The following is an 18,376-nucleotide window of genomic DNA, read 5'->3' on the forward strand; positions in this document are numbered from 1 at the left end:
CGCACCAACATTAGCGTTTTGGAGGAAGCTAACATGACCAGCATCACCACCACAATAATGCAGCACCAACTTCGATGGTCTGGCCATATCATCCACATGTTCAACACGCATCTCCCGAAACAAATCCTGTACTTAATTGAAGGAAGGTCGGCGGGCAAAGAAATGCTTCAAGAACAATACCAAAAACACCAAGAAAATACAGCATGCGAAAAGCGACAAAAATTCTGCACGTGAAAAGTGATGAACCTTCAAGATGCAAAAAGCGATAAAAAATGAAGCACGTGAAAAGGGACGAAAATTCATCACGTAAAGCGATGAAAATTCAGCATGCGAAAAGCGACAAAAATTCAGCACACGAAAAACGATGAACCTTCAGGACACGTAAAGCGATGAAAATGCAGCACGCGAAAAGCGACAAATTCAGCACACGAAAAGTGATGAAAATTCAGGACGCAAAAAGCTACAACAATTCAGGATTCTAAAAGGTAAGAAAATTCAGGACGCTAAAGTGGAGTAAATGTTTGGACGCAAAATGCGACAAAAATTCAGGATGCGAATAGGGAGGAAAAGCGACGTAATTCAGGACGCGAAAAGGGAAAACATTTCTGGACGCAAAAAGTGAATGAAATTTCAGGACGAAATGCAAAAAAAATTCAGGACGCAAAAAGCAACGAAATTGCAGGACGCAAAGAGCGACGTAAATTCAGCACGTGAATAGCGACAACATTTCATAATGTGACGAAAATTCAGCACGCGAAAAGCAAAGTAAAATAGTAAGATTAAACGAGAACTAACCAGTTTGAAATTTGATCTGTATTTTACGAGGAGTTATGATGAGGGATTACGTGAAGAACCCGCTCAGCACGCATGCGCGGCATACTTCAAAGCAGCGGTGTGGAATCACAGATAGACACAGTTATTGAAGTAAACATAGTAAAGACAAGGAGACATCAGTTTGTCAGTTTGATCCATATTATTGAGGGTGGGAGCGGAGGGCACGTAATCCCTCATCGTAACTCCTCGTAAAATACAGATCAAACTTCAAACTGGAAAATTCTCGTTTAATCTTACTATTATACTTCGGAGTCACGTGAGTGATTCCGTGAAGACTTCAAAGCTCTGTGATTTCAAACCGTGTAACAGTTATTACTTCACGCACTGCCTTGAGGGAGGAAGTGTGTTATCGTAATCAACCAATGAATCTGTTTGTAGAAATACACAATGGTATTTTTTAACAATAACAACAAAGAAATTTAATTGCTCCCCTAGGCTTAAAATAAATATTTGCAGTCTGTAAAATCTTTCCTGCAAATAAAACAGGTTTGCCAACGGCTTATTATTCAAAAAAATTCTGAACGGTCTTTCCCCCCACCATCCTGCTGTAGCCAGGATGTGGTCTATAGGCACGTCCATTCTTTTAGCCGTCGACGTGGATGCTGCCCTGGTGGAATGACATTTGTACATGTTAGTTTTTATCCCAGCAGCTTTTAGCACCTGCTTGAGCCATCTCGAAATGGTTTGGCTCGTCACCCGACCATAAGGTTTTTTATGACTGACCCACAAGGCTTTTCATCTCCCTCGAATGTTTTGGTTGTGTCTCTGTAGGATAGTAGGGTCATGGCACATAACCGTGTTTCTGGCGTGTAAACCCGGAATTCCACGACTGGATTAGGTGTTCCTGGTCTGCTCTGATTGATCATTCCCTGGATAACGACAGAGATCTGGTCTGGAGCTGTGAGCATGCTGTCCAGTCGCAATAGGTGTAATGACTGGACCCTCTGTGTAGCTACAAGTGCCATCAACATGAGTGTTTTGAGCATAGATTGTTCCAGGTTGAGGGATCTGGCTGGTGACCATCCCCTGAGGTATGTCAGGACCACACTGTATGGGTGTACCTTGGTCTAGTGGGTTAGAGTTGTAAATACCCTTGATTAGTTTGACCACCAGCGAGTGGGACCCCATGGTCTGTTGTCCTGGAGCTGGTTTTAAATAGACAGGCAGGGCACTTCTAGCTGTGTTGATGGCTCTGTAGCTGAGTCCTTCATCGTGGTGAAGGTTCGCCAGGAACTCCAGTACTTTGGTAACTGTAGCGGTTGAGTAGGTGGTCCCTGTATCCAAGCAGTACTTCTCCCATTTTATTGATGCTGGAGAAGTGCTGTTTTTTAGTGGATGTTCGGAGGGATGCTGACATGGTGTTGACGGTTTGTTCTGATAATCCCAGTCCCAGAGGTGGTTTGTGCAGAATCTGCAACCCAGGAGTTTGATTTTTTCATGGCACGGGTGTCTTGTGCCCGACACTGGGTGTTAATATGTCTGGGTCACTGGGGAATACCATCGGAGTTTCAACAACCATGTCATGGAGTATTGGGAACCAGTGGTAGGCCAGTCGGGTACTATCAAAATACCTGAAGCAGAGTCCATTTGTATTGTGCATAGTCCCCGACTGATGAGGCAGAAGGGAGGAAATGCATAGAAGAAGAATGTCCCCAATCCAGCGCGGACGCATCTACCGCTGCTGTCTCAGGTCTGGTTCCCAAGCGACATACATAGGTACCTGGTTATTTAGCCTGGATGCAAATAAATCGATATCTGGCGTGCCATATTGCTTGATAACTTTTGCGGAGAACGTGACCTGGTGTCTGCCACTGTATTTAGCTTACCTGGCAGGTAAGTTACTGATAACCAAATATGTCTTTGGACACACCATTGCCAAATTGTGTTGATCAACTTGTCGCATGATACCGATTTTATGCCGCCCATACGGTTAATGTAGGCCACCACCGTAGTATTGTCTATTTGTAACCGTACATGCAAGTGATGCATATTTATGCATATGCTGTTAAACCATAAAAGTCACCCAACATCTCTAGATAATTAATGCCCAGTGTAAGTGGTAACGATGACTCTGGGTTCGTCCATCTACTACTTGTGCTGGACATAGAGTTAGTTGCTCCCCAGCCTTGAGCACTGGCGTCTGTTTGGATAACTGACGTAGGGTTAGTGATGATAATTGGCTGAAACTATGGCAAACGTTTTTTGCCCACCACTGTAGTTCTGAAATTGCTTCAGTGGGTAACTTCATGAAACGATCATAATGACCTGTATGTCGTTTTTGGTGCAAAGGTCCGAATTATGTAGCCGGAAATGCTGCTACCATTTTCCCAATTACTCTGTTACTTGTCGAGTAATTGGTAGTTTGTTGACCATTAAATTGTTGCATGATTGTGCCAATTCAACTATTTTGTCTCTTGGCAATGTTACAGTCACGTAGACTGATTTAATTGTGAAGCCCAAGTAGTCCATGATTGTGGATGGCTTCAACTTGGATTTATCTGAATGTAAGACAAGCCCATGGTTCTGATACAGCTAACATAGTCAATTTCATGATCTTGCCTACCATTTAAGATTTCATCAAGATATGCAATGACAATATGTTTTTGTCTTCTGGATATTGCCAGAGCTGGTTTCAGTGTCTTGGTGAACAATCTTGGGCTGATGTGAACCCATTGGGTAACGCTTTAAACTGCTATAGCTGCCCCATCCAGGTAAATTTCAGGTATCTGCGATGATCCTTGTGAATGGTACTAAATAGTAAACATCTTTAAGATCAATGCTTGCCATGAAGTATCCTTTGGATTTTAGTTGTTTGGCAGTAACAACCGTTTCCATTTTGAAAAGTATATACTTAAACATATTTAGTGAAGTTAAGTCAATGATGATGCGACATCCACCTTTTTGGGGGTTTAGTGAATATATTTGATACGAATCTCAAGGGTTCAGGTTTTCCCATGATACCCTTTGTAATTATTCTCAGCAGTTCAGCTTGTCCCTCCCGTTTCTTTAACGGAGACGGGAAAATACCCTATGGTGAATGTTTACCTAGTGGCAATTTTTCTAGTATGAATTGTATTTGTATCCACTAATGCCATTGAGTATATACTGATCACTCGTGATAGACTCCCATGTGTTAGTATTACTCTATATGCTGGTAGGAACCAGACCCACCTACCTCCATGGTTATGGGTATTATTCTGTTTCCTGCCGGTCCAACAAGTGTTGCACGTCGTCTGACGTGGCGGTGACGTTGGGGGGTGGCACATTTTCCATGGGGTCCGCTCTGGGCCCTGGTCTAAAGAAAGACTTTCGGTGATAGAATGCGGACCACGAACTTTCATCAGTCCCATATGGTAGACGTCGACTGATGGACGCGATGGGGGGCTGCTGCGTAGGAATGATTGTTTTTGGTTTGCTCGTCCCGGCCCTGCCCTCATGAGACCGAAAGTTTTTTTAAACCTTTTTCATGTCCTTCATATGCTTTGTGAGGTTTTTGCCAAAGAGCAGTGGGTCTGGCTCAGCGGCTGGGGTATGCACAACCCCGCAAATGTAGGATTTTTATGGCAGGTCTTATGATTTGTTTACGAAGGTTGTGGATATCTCCGTATTTGTCCACGAAACGAGGAAAAACGATGTGATGGCTGACGTCAGGCTTTTAACGGCCTCCTGCACATGGGGTTTCCACGTAGCGGTCCTCCACACCTAGCAGCTCTTCCTGTTCCTGCACCCCTTGCATACTCCCGAGACCTTCAGCCATTGTCCCCTGTTCTTGACCAGCCCAGTCCTGGTCACCAAAGCTACCCTCGGGTAAGGAGGAAGCAATGGACAGTGCACAAGGCACTGTGGAGGGAGTGCCTGAACTCCCCCTGCGAGAGCGCCCCTCGTGAAGCGCGTCTCGCTGGAGCTCCTGCTCCAAGAGCCGCTCCAAGCGGCTCATGCGGCTGTCTCCCCTCCCCGTGCGGGTGGAGAGACGTTCCCGTGGCTTTACATCCAGCCCGCTGCTCAGGCGCTGGCGGGCTGGGCTCGGCGCGGTGTCCGGGAAATAGCAGACCGGCCGGTAAGCGGTCCTACCGCCTTGTTGCTGCCCCCGCCAGATGGAACGCTCCTCCGTGGAGTCGAGCGGGGGGCAGGTCTGTTCCGGCGGCTGTCTTTACCCCCGTGCGGGTGGGGAGACGTCCCGTCTGACAAGTCGGAGCCACCGGCCGGACGCCTCTTCCGTGGCTTTACTTCCAGCATGGTACGGTGCGGTGTCGGCACGGTGTCGGGATAGCGGATGCGCCGGGTAAGCGGTCCTACCGCCTTGCTGCTGCCTTGTTGCTGCCCCACCCAGGTGGAACGCTCCTCCGTGGAGTCGAGCGGGGGACAGGTCTGTTCTGTTGCTGCCCCCCCCCCCCCCCCCAGATGGAACGCTCCTCCGTGGAATCGAGCGGGGGACAGGTTTGTTCTAGAGCCTTTCTTCTCTGCCTGAAAGCAGAAGGCTCCATGTGAAAGAAAAACCCGACCTCAGAGCTTACTTGACGGTCCGTTCTTTCACCTCCGTAGCGGGAGCGCCTGATATCGCTGCGCCGCTGTTGCTCTGCTGAACATAATGCTGCGAATGCGTGCTGAGCAGGTTCTTCACGGAATCACTCACGTGACCTCGAAGTAAAATCAGGACATGAAAAGTGACAAAGTTTCAGAACGCATAAAGCGACGTAATTTCAGGACGTGAAAGGCGACAAAATTTCAGCACCCGAAAAGCAATGAAAATGCAGCACGTGAACAGCTGCAAAAATTCAGGACGTGAAAGGTGACAAAATTTCAGCACACGATAAAAGACAAAAATTCAGTATGCGAAAAGCGATGTAAATTGAGGATGTGAAAAGCGACATAATTCAGACGGAATTTCAGGAGATGAAATGCAACAAAAATTCAGGACACAAAAAGCAACGAATTTGCAGGTTGCAAAAAGCGACGTAGTTTCAACATGGCAAAAGCAGCGTAAAGTGACGAAAATGCAGCACACGAAAAGAAATGTAAATTCAGGACATGAAAAGTGACGAAATTTCAGGACACATAAAGCGACGAAAGTTCAGGACGCGAAAAGCAACTAATACTCAGCACTTGAAAAGCGACTAAAATTCAGCATGCGAAAAGCTTCAAAAATTCACCACGCGAAAAGTCACGAACCAGGACGCGAAAAGCTACTAAAACTCAGCACGTGAAACGTGACGTAAATTCGGCACATGGAAAGTGATAAAAATCAATTCAGGAAAAGAAAAGCGACAAACCTTCAGGATGCGAAAGTGATGAAAATTCAGGAGGCAAAAAGCGATGAAAATTCAGCAATTGAAAAGCGATGAACCTTCAGAATGCGAAAAGCAATGCAAATGAAGCACGCGAAAACGACGAAGATTCAGCACACAAAAAGTGATTTATGACGCGAAAAGCTACAACAATTCAGGACGTGAACCGCAATGAACATTTAAGACGCAAAATGGGACGAAAATTCAGGACGCAGAAAGGTACGAAAAATCAGGGTTCGAAAAGGTACAAAAATTCAGGACGCTAAAACGGAGGAAAATCTTGGATGCAAAAATGACAAAAAAATTCAGGATGGGAAAAGGGAGGAAAATTGAGTATACGAAAAGGGACGTAATTCAGGACGCAAAAAGGGAAAAAAATTCTGGACAGGAAAAGCGACGAAAGTTCAGCATGCGAAAAGCAACGGAAATTCAGGACGCGAAAGCGAGAAAAATTCAAAACGGCAAAAGAAATGTATGTTGAAGGCAAGTCGCGACAAAATTTCAGGATGCGTAAAGCGACAAAATTTCAGGACGCGTAAAGCGACGAAATTTCAGGACGCGAAAAGTGACAAAATTTCAGCACACGAAAAGCGACAACAATTCAGCATGTGAAAAGCTAGAAAAATTCAGCACGTGTAAAGTGACTAAAATTCAGCACGCAAAAATCCACGTAAATTCAGAACACGAAAAGCGGCGAAATTTCAGGACGCATGAAGCGACAACATTTCTGGACGTGAAAGGCGAAATAATGTTAGCACACGAAGAGCAACGAAAATTCAGCATGTGAAAAGCGACAAAAATTCAGCACACGAAAAGTGACAAACCTACAGGACGTGAAAAGCGACTAAAATTCAGCAAGTGAATGGCGAAAAAAATTCAAAACGCCAAAAGCTACGTAAATTCAGGAAACGAAAAGCAACGAACCTTCAGGATGCAAAAAGTGATGAAAATTCAGGACGCGGAAAGCTACAAAAATTCAGCACGCGTAAAGTGACTAAAATTCAGCATGCAAAAAGCAACGTAAATTCAGAACACGAAAAGCGCCGAAATTTCAGCATGTGAAAATCGACAAAAATTCAGCACGCGAAAAGTGACAAACCTTCAGGACGCGAAAAGCGACTAAAATTCAGCACATGAAACACGACGAAAATTCAGCGCGAAAGGCGAAGAAAATTCAAAACACGAAAAGCCATATAAATTCAGGAAATTGAAAGCAACGAACCTTCAGGATGCAAAAAGTGATGACAATTCAGGATGCGAAAAGCGACGAAAATTCAACAAGTGAAAAGTGATGAACCTTCAAGATGCGAAAAGCGATAAAAGGGAAGCACGCAAAAAGCGACGAAAAGTCATCACGAGCAAAGCGATAAAAATTCAGCATGCGAAAAGCGACAATAATTCAGCACACGAAAAGCGACAAACTTTCAGGATGCGAAAAGCTATGAAAATTCAGCACGCGAAAAGTAAAGAAATTTCAGCATGCGAAAAGCAATGAAAATTCAGCACACGAAAAGCGACAAAAATTCAGCACATGAAAAGTGATGAAAATTCAGGATGCGAAAAGCCTCAATTCAGGACGTGAAACGCGACAAACATTTAGGACGCAAAACGGGATGAAAGTTCAGGACAAAGAAAGGTACGAAAATTCAGGATTTGAAAAGGTACAAAAATTTTGGACGCTAAAGTGGAGGAAAATTTTGGATGCAAAACGTGACAAAAATTCAGGATGGGAAAATGGAGGAAAATTGAGGACGCGAAAAGCAACGTAATTCTGGAAGCGAAAAGGGAAAACATTTCAGAACGTGAAAAGCGACGAAATTTCAGGATGTGAAAGGCGACGAAAATTCAGCGCGAAAGGCGAAGGAAATTCAAAAAACCAAAAGCAACATAAATTCAGGAAACGGAAAGCAACGAACCTCCTGGATGCAAAAAGCGATGACAATTCAGGATGCAAAAAGCGATGACAATTCAGGATGCGAAAAGCGACGAAAATTCAGCAAGTGAAACGTGATGAACTTTCAAGATGCGAAAAGCGATAAAAGGGAAGCACGCAAAAAGCGATGGAAATTCATCACGTGTAAAGCGACGAAAATTTAGCACGCGAAAGGCAACGTAAATTCAGGACACGGAAAGCGATGAAATTGCAGGATGCAAAAAGTGACGTAAATTCAGGACGCAAAAAGCGGCTAAAACTCAGCACGTGAAACGCAACGAAAATTAGGCACATAAAGAGTGACAGAAATTCAGGACGCAAAAGGCGCAGAAAATTCAAAACGCCAAAAGCAACGTAAATTCAGGAAACGACAAAATGCGACAAAATTCAGCACACGAAAAGTGATGAAATTTCAGGACGCAAAAAGCTACAATTCAGGATATGGAACGGGAGAAACATTTAGGACGCAAAACGGTACGAAAATTCAGGACATAGAAAGGGACGAAAATTCAGGACGCAGACAGGTACGAAAATTCAGGACGCTAAAATGGTGGAAAATTTTTAACGCAAAAAGTGACAAGAAATGAGGATGGGAAAAGGGAGGGAAATTGAGGACATGAAAAGTGACGTAATTCAGGACGTGAAAAGGGAAAAAATTTCAGGACGCGAAAAGCGACAACATTTCAGGACGTGAAATGCGACAAAACTTCAGGACGCAAAAAGCGATGAAAATGAAGCGCGCAAAACGCGACTAAAATTCACCATGTGTAAAGTGACGAAAATTCAGCACGTGAAAAGTGACGAACCTTCAGGACACAAAAAGCGACTAAAACTCAGCACGTGAAACGTGACGAAAATTCAGCACGGAAAGTGACAAAAATTCAGGAAGCGAAAGGGAAAAAAATTCAAAACGCCAAAAGAAATGTAAATTCAAGATGCAAGAAGCGACAACATTTCAGGACACGTAAAGTCATGAAATTTTAGGACGCGAAAAGCGACAAAATTTCAGGACGTGAAATGCGACGAAACTTCAGCTGCAAAAAGGGACGAAAATTCCGCATGCGGAAAGCAAAGAAACTTCAGGACGCAAAAAGCGATGAAAATGAAGCACGCAAAACGTAACTAAAATTCACCATGTGTAAAGTGACGAAAATTCAGCACGTGAAAAGTGACGAACCTTCAGGACACGAAAAGCGACTAAAACTCAGCACGTGAAACGTGACGAAAATTCAGCACGGAAAGTGACAAAAATTCAGGAAGCGAAAGGAAAAAAATTCAAAACGCCAAAGGAAATGTAAATTCAAGATGCGAGAAGCGACAACATTTCAGGACACATAAAGTCATGAAATTTTAGGACGTGAAAAGCGACGAAATTTCAGGACATGCAATGGAAAGAAATTCAGGACGCAAAAGCAACGAAATTGCAGGACGCAAAAAGCAACATAAATTCAGCACGCGAAAAGTGACAAAATTCAGCACGCGAAAAGCAACATATCACCAGGACACGAAAACCGATGAAGTTTCAGGACGCATAAAGCGACAAAATTTCAGGACGTGAAAGGCGACAAAATTGCAGCATATGAAATGCGACGAAAATTCAGCACGTGAAAAGTTACAAGATTTCAGGACGCGAATGGTGACAAAATTTCAGCACGCAAAAAGCGATGTGAATTTAGGACGCGAAAGGCAAAGAAAATTCAAAACGCCAAAAGCTATGTAAATTCAGGAAACGAAAAGCGACGAACCTTCAGGATGCTAAAAGTGATGAAAATTCAGGACTCGAATAGCGATGAAAATTCAGCACGTGAAAAGTGAACCTTCAGAATGCGAAAAGCAATCAAAATGAAGCATGTGAAAAGTGACGAAATTCCATCATGTGTAAAGTGACGAAAATTCATCATGCAAAAAGCGACAAAAATTCAGCACATGAAACGCGATGAACCTTCAGGACATGAAAAGCGACGAAAATTCAGCACGCGAAAAGTGACAAACCAGGACATGAAATGCAAAAGTATTCAGGATGCAAAAGCAACGAAATTGCAGGACACAAAAAGCAATGTAAATTCAGCACGTGGAAAGCGACATATCATTAGGACACGAAAAGCGACTAGGTTTCAGGATGCATAAATTGACGAAATTTCAGGACGTGAAAGGCGACAAAATTTCAGCACACGAAAAGCGACGAAAATTCAGCACGTGAAAAGTTACAAAATTTCAGGACGCGAAAGGCAACAAAATTTCAGCACGCGAAAGGCGAAGTAAATTCAGAACGCCAAAGGTGAAGACAATTCAAAACACCAAAAACTACGTAAATTCAGGAAATAAAAAGCGACGAACCTTCAGCATGCAAAAAGTGATGAAAATTTAGGACGCGAAAAGCGATGAAAATTCAGCACGAGAAAAGTGATGAACCTTCAGAATACGAAAAGCGATGAAAATGAAGCACGCGAAAAGCGACGAAAATTAATCATGCGCAAAGTGATGAAAATTCATCAAGCGAAAAGCGACAAAAATTCAGCACACGAAAAGTGATGAAAATTTATGATGCCAAAAGCTACAACAATTCAGGACGTGAAATGCGACGAACATTTAGGACGCAAAACGGGACGAAAATTCAGGACAAACAAATCGACGAAAATTCAGGATGCAGAAAGGTACGAAAATTCAGGATTCGAAAAGGTACGAAAATACTGGACGCTAAAATGGAGGAAAATTTTGGACGCAAAAAGCGATAAAAATTCAGGATGGGAAAGGAGGAAAATTGAGGACATGAAAAGCGACGTAATTCAGTGCGCAAAAAGGGAATACATTTCAGGACGCAAAAAGCGACGAAAATTCATCATGTGCAAAGTGACGAAAATTCATCAAGTGAAAAGCGACAAAAATTCAGCACATGCAACGCGACGAACCTTATGGACACGAAAAGCGACGAAAATTCAGCACAAAATGTTACAAAAATTCAGGACGCGAAAGGCGACGATATTTCAGCACACGAAATGCGACAAAAATCAGCACGTGAAAAGCAACAAAAATTCAGCATGTGTAAAGTGACTAAAATTCAGCACGCAAAAAGCAACGTAAATTCAGAACATGAATTTTCAGGACGCATAAAGCGACAAAATTTCAGGACGTGAAAGGCGAAAAAATTTCACGACTAGCAAAGCGACGAAATTTCAGCATGCGAAAAGCGATGAACATTCAGGGCGCGAAAGCCAAGAAAATTCAAAACGCAAAAAGAAATGTAAATTCAAGATGCAAGATGCGACAAAATCTCAGGACGCGTAAAGTGACGAAATTTCAGGACGGTAAAAATTACAAAATTTCAGCACATCAAAAGCAACAAACCTTCAGGACGCGAAAAGCAAAGAAAATTCAGCACGCGAAAAGAAAATAAATTTCAGCATGCGAAAAGCAATGAAAATTCAGCACGCGAAAAGTGATGAAAAATCAGGACGTGAAAAACTACAACAATTCAGGACGTGAAACGCGACAAACATTTAGGACGCAAAACGGGATGAAAATTCAGGACAAAGAAAGGTACGAAAATTCAGGGTTAGAAAAGGTACGAAAATTCAAGACGCTAAAATGGAGGGAAAGTTTCAGGGCGACAAAAGCAACAAAAATTCAGCATGCGAAAAGCGACGAAATTTCAGGACATGAAATGCAAGAAAATTCAGGACACAAAAAGCAACGAAATTGTAGGACGAAAAAGCAACGTAAATTCAGCACACGAAAAGCGGCAAAAATTCAGCATGCGAAAAGCGACGAAAATTCGTCACGTGTAAAGCGATGAAAATTCAGCACGCGGAAAGCGACAAAAATTCAGCACACGAAAAGCGACAAACCTTCAGGATGCGAAAAGCGATGAAAATGCAGCACGCGAAAAGTAAAGAAATTTCAGCATGCGAAAAACAATTAAAATTCAGCACGCGAAATGCGACAAAAATTTAGCACACGAAAAGTGATGAAAAATGGTAAGGTTAAACGAGAATTTACCAGTTTGAAGTTTGAACTGAATTTTATTAGGAGTTACGATGAGGGATTACGTGAAGAACCCGTTCAGGACGCCTGTGCGGCATACTTCAAAGCAGCGGTGTGGAATCACAGATAGACACAGTTATTGAAGTAAACATAGTAAAGATAAGGAGACATCAGTTTATGAATTTGACCCATATTATTGAGGGTGGGAGCGGAGGGCACGTAATCCCTCATCGTAACTCCTCATAAAATACAGATCAAACTTCAAACTGGTAAATTCTCGTTTAATCTTACTATTTTACTTCGGAGTAACGTGAGTGATTCCGTGAAGATTTTAAGCTCTGTGATTTCAAACAGTGTAACAGTTATTACTACATCACTGCCGAAGTCTTTGAGGGAGGAAGTGTGTTATCGTATTCAACCAATGAATCTGTTCGTAGAAAAACACAATGGTATTTTTTAACAATAACAACAAAGAAATTAAATTGCTCCCCTGGGCTTAAATTAAGTATTTGCAGTCTGGAAATCTATCCTGCAAATAAAACAGGTTATGACAACGGCTTATTATAACATTTCTGTACGGTCTTTCCCCCCACCATCCTGCTGTAGCCAGGATGTGGTTTATAGGCACGTCCATTCTTTTAGCCGTCGACGTGGATGCTGCCCTGGTGGAATGAACGTTGTACATGTTAATTTTTATCCCAGCAGCTTTTAGCACCTGCTTGAGCCATCCCGAATGGCTCGTCACCCGACCATAAGGTTTTTTATGACTGACCCACAAGGTTTTTCATCTCCTTCGAATATTTTGGTTGTATCTATGTAGGATAATAGGGTCATGGCACATAACTGTGTTTCTGGCGGGTAAGCCCGGAATACCACGACTGGATTAGGTGTTCCTGGTCTGCTCTGTTTGACCATTCCCTGGACAATGACCGAGATCTGGTCTGGAGCTGTGAGCATGGTGTCCAGTCGCAATAGGTGTAGTGACTGGACCGTATGTGCAGCTACAAATGCCATCAACATGTGTGGTTTGAGCATAGATGGTTTCAGGTTGAGGCATCTGGCTGGTGGGCATCCCCTGAGGTATGTCATGACCACACTGACATCCCATATATGGGTGTACCTTGGTCTAGGGGTTTAGAGTTGCAAATACCCTTCATTAGATTGACCACCAGCTGGTGGGACCCCATGGCCTGTTGTCCTGGAGCAGGTTTTGAAATAAACAGGCAGGGCAATTATAGCTGTGTTGATGGCTCTGTAGCTGAAGTCCTTCATCGTGGTGAAGGTTCACCAGGAATTCCAGTACGTTGGTAACTGTAGCGGTTGAATAGGTGGTCCCTGTATCCAAGCAGTACATCTACCATTTTTTGATGCTGGGCAAGTGCTGTTTTTCAGTGGATGTTCGAAGGGATGCTGACATGGTGTCGACGGTTTGTTATGATAATCCCAGTCCCATAAGTGGTTTCTGCAGAATCTGCAACCCAGGAGTTTGCTTTTTTCATGGCACGGGTGGCTTGTGCCCGACACTGGGTGTTAATAACTCTGGGTCACTGGGGAATATCATCGGAGTTTCAACAACCATGTCATGGAGTATTGGGAACCATGGCTGTGTATGCCAGTCGGGTACTATCAAAATACCTGAAGCAGAGTCCATTTGTACTGTGCGTAGTCCCCGACTGATGAGGCAGAAGGGAGGAAATGCATAGAAGAAGAATTTCCCCAATCCAGCTCTAACGCATCTACCGCTGCTGCCTCAGGGTCTGTTTCCCAAGCGACATACATAGGTACCTGGTGATTTAGCCTTGATGCAAATAAATCGACATCTAAATCGACATATTGCTTGATAAATATTGTGAAACATTTTTTGGGGTTTTTAACATCTATTCGATGTGGTCATTAAATTTATATGACCTGGTGTCTGCCACTCTATTTAGCTTACCTGGCAGGTAAGTTACTGATTGCCAAATATGTCTTTGGACACACCATTGCCAAATTGTGTTGACCAACTTGTCGCATGATACCGATTTTATGCCGCCCATATGGTTAATGTAGGCCACCACCGTAGTATTATCTATTTATAACCGTACATGCAAGTGATGCATATTTATGCATATGCTTTTAAACCATAAAAAGTAACCCAAACATCTCTAGATAATTAATGCCCAGTGTAAGTGGTAACGATGATTCTGGGTTAGTCCATCTACTACTTGTGCTGGATATAGAGCTAGTTGCTCCCCAGTCTTGAGTACTGGCATCTGTTTGGATAACTGACGTAGGGTTAGTGATAATAATAGGCTGAAACTATGTCAAACGTTTTTTGCCCACCACTGTCGTTCTGATATTACTTCAGTGGGTAACTTCATGAAACGATCAATAATGACCTGTATGACGTTTTTGGTACAAAGGTCCGAATTATGTAGCCAGAAATGCTGCTACCATTTTCCCAACTACTCTGTTACTTGTCGAGTAGTTGGTAGTTTGTTGACCATTACATTGTTGCATGATTGTGCCAATTCAACTATGTTGTCTCTTGGCAATGTTACAGTCACGTAGACTGAATTAATTATGAAGCCCAAGTAGTCCATGATAGAGGATGGCTTCAACTTTGATTTATCTGGATGTAAGACAACCCCAGGGTTTCAAACAACTGTTTGGTAGTTAAACAGCTAACAAAGTCAAATTCATGGTCTTGCCTACCATTTAGGATATCATCAAGATATGGCATGACAATATGTTTTTGCCTTCTGAATATTGCCAGAGCTGGTTTTAGTGTCTGGGTGACACTCTTGGCCTGATGTGAGCCCATTGGGTAACGCTTTAAACTGCTATAACTGCCCCATCCAGGTAAATTTCAGGTATCTGCGATGATCCTAGTGAATGGTACTAAATAGTAAACATCTTTAAGATGAATGCTTGCCATGAAGTATCCTTTGGAATTTAGTTGTTTGGCAGTAACAACCGGTTCCATTTTGAAATGTATATACTTAACAAACATATTTGGTGAAGTTAAGTTAATGATGATGCGACATCCACCATCTTTTTGGGGTTTAGTGAATATATTTGATACGAATTGCAAGGGTTCAGGTTTTCCCATGATACCCTTTGTAATTATTCTTACCAGTTCAGCTTGTCCCTCTTGTTTCTTTAACGGAGAGGGGTAAAATACCCTCTGGGGTGAATGTTGACCTGGTGGCAATTTTTCTAGTATGAATTGTATTCACGAATGCCATTGAATATATACTGATCACTCGTGATAGACTCCCATGTGTTAGTATTACTCTATATACTGGCAGGAACCAGCCCCACCTACCTCCATGGTTATGGTTATTCCTCTGTTTCCTGCCGGTCCAACGAGTGTTGCACGTCGTCTGACGTGGCGGTGACGTCGCGGGGTGGCACATTTTCCATGGGGTCCGCTCTGGGCCCTGGTCTAAAGATGACTTTCGGTGATTGATGCGGACCCCGAGCTTTCATCAGTCCGATATGGTAGACGTTGACTGATGGATGCGATAGGGTGCTGCTGCGTAGGAATTACTGCTTTTGGTTACTCGTCCCGGCCCTGCCCTCATGAGCCGAAAGTTTTGTAAAACCTCGTGCATGTCCTTCATATGCTTTGTGAGTTTTTTTCCCCAAAGAGCAGTGGGTCTGGCTCTGTGGCTGGGGTATGCACAACCCCGCAATGTAGGATTTTATGGCAGGTCTTATGACTTGTTTACGAAGGTTGTGGTCATCTCCGTATTTGTCCATGGAACGAGGAGAAAAAAACGATGTGATGGCTGTCGTCAGGCTTTTAACGGCCTCCTGCATGTGGGGTTTCCACGTAGCTGTCCACCACACCTAGCAGCTCTTCCTGTTTCTGCACCCCTTGCATACTCCCGAGATCTTCAGCCATTGCCCCTGTTCTTGACCAGCCCAGTCCTGGTCACCAAAGCTATCCGCTGGAAAGGAGGAAGCAATGGATAGTGCACAAGGCACTGTGGAGGGAGTGCCTGACCCCCCTCTTCGAGAGCGCCCCTCCTGGGGTGCACCTCGCTGGAGCTCCTGCTCCAAGAGCCGCTCCAAGCGGTTCATGCGGCTGTCCGTCCCCCGCCTGGGTGGAGAAACGTCCCCGTCCGATAAGTCGGAGCCACCGGCCGGAAAGCCTCTTCCTTGGCTTGTACATCCAGCCCGCTGCTCAGGTGCTGGCGGGGCTGGGCTCGGACGTGGTGTCGGGGTAGCGGACCGCCCAGTAAGCGGTCCTACCGCCTTGTTGCTGTCCCCGCGAGATGAAACGCTCCTATTTCGATTTGTCCTGCCAAGATGTAGCACCTCACACATATCAGCATTAAACTCCATCTGCCATCTTTCAGCCCACTTTTCCAAATGGCATAAATCTCTCTGTAGACTTTGAAAATCTACTTCATTATCCACAACCCCACCTATTTTAGTATCATCTGCATACTTACTAATCCAATTTACCACACCATCATCCAGATTATTGATGTACATGACAAACAACAGTGGACCCAACACAGATCCCTGTGGCACCCCACTAGTCACTGGCCTCCAACCTGACAAACAACCATCCACCATTACTCTCTGGCAACTCCCATTCAGCCACTGTTGAATCCATCTTGCTACTCCACCATTAATACCCAACAATCGAACCTTCTTAACCTACCTTCCGTGAGGAACCTTGTCAAAGGCCTTACTGAAGTCCATATATACAACATCCACTGCTTTACCCTCATCAATTTCCCTCTTCAAAAAATTCAAGAAGATTAGACAAACATGACCTTCCAGGCACAAATCCACGTAGACTGTTCCTAATCCGACCCTGTTTATCCATATGCTTATATATATTATTTCTAAGTATCCTTTCCATTAATTTGCCCACCACTGACGTCAAACTAACAGGTCTATAATTGCTAGGTTTACTCATAGACCCCTTTTTAAACAATGGAACAACATGCGCAGTACTCCAATCCTCCGGCACTATTCCCGTTTCAAATGACATTTGAAATATTTCTGTCATAGCCCCTGCTATTTCTACACTAACTTCCCTCAATGTCCTAGGGAATATCCTGTCCGGACCTGGAGACTTATCCACATTTATATTTGTCAAACGTGTCAGTACTTCCTCTTCTTTGAATCTCATAGTTTCCATAGCTACACTACTTGTTTCCCTTACCTCACATAATCAATATCCTTCTCCTTGGTGAATACCGAAGAAAATAAATTGTTGAATATCTCCCCCATCTCTTTTGGCTCTGCAGATAGCTGTCTACCCTGACACTCTAATGGACCAATTTTATCCCTCGTTATCCTTTTGCTACTAATATAGCTGCAGAAACCCTTTGGATTTACTTTCACCTTACTTGCCAAAGCAACCTCATATCTTCTTTTAGATTTTCTAATTTCTTAAGATTCTTTTTACATTCTTTATACTCCTCAAGCATCTCATTTACTCCATGCTGCCTATAATTATTGTACATATCTCTCTTTTTCTGAACCAAGTGTCCAATTTCCCTTGAAAACCAAGACTCTTTCCAATTTTTACTATTTCCTTTCAACCGAACAGGGACATAAAGATTCTGTACTCTTAAAATGTCACCTTTAAATGTCCTCCAATTCTCTTCCACATCTTTCCCATAAAACAAACTGTCCCAATTTACTCCTTTTAAATCCTTTCGCATCTCCTCAAAGTTAGCCTTTCTCCAATTAAAAATCTCAAACCTAGGTCCAGTTCTGACCCTCTCCATAATTATATTGAAACTAATGGTATTGTGATCACTGGTCCCGAACTGTTCCCCAACGCATACCGCTGCCACCTGACCCGTCTCATTTCCTAACAGGAGGTCCAGCACCGCCCCTTCTCTAGTAGGTACTTCTATGTATTGCTGCAAAAAACTATCCTGCACACATTTTACAAACTCCAATCCATCCAGCCCATTTACAGAATGTGTTTCCCAGTCTATGTGTGGAAAATTGAAATCTCGCACAATCACTACCTTGTGCTTACTACTAATATCTGCAATCTCCTTACATATTTGCTCTTCCAATTCTCGCTCCCCATTTGGCGGTCTATATATAAGTGTTGCTACCCCTTTCCCACTTCTCAGTTCCACCCAAATAGACTCCCTAGATGAACCCTCTAATCTATCTTGCCAAAGCACTGCTGTAATATCTTCCCTGATAAGCAATGCAACACCTCCACCTCTTGCCCCTCCAATTCTATCACACCTGAAGCAACGAAATCCTGGAATATTTAGTTTCCAATCACAACCCTCCTGCAACCATGTTTCACTGATCGCCACAACAGCATACTTCCAGGTGTCAATCCAGACTCTAAGTTCATGCACCTTTC

Source organism: Amblyraja radiata, unplaced genomic scaffold, assembly GCF_010909765.2.
Source record: "Amblyraja radiata isolate CabotCenter1 unplaced genomic scaffold, sAmbRad1.1.pri S87, whole genome shotgun sequence".
In the NCBI taxonomy this organism is placed as follows: Eukaryota; Metazoa; Chordata; class Chondrichthyes; order Rajiformes; family Rajidae; genus Amblyraja; species Amblyraja radiata.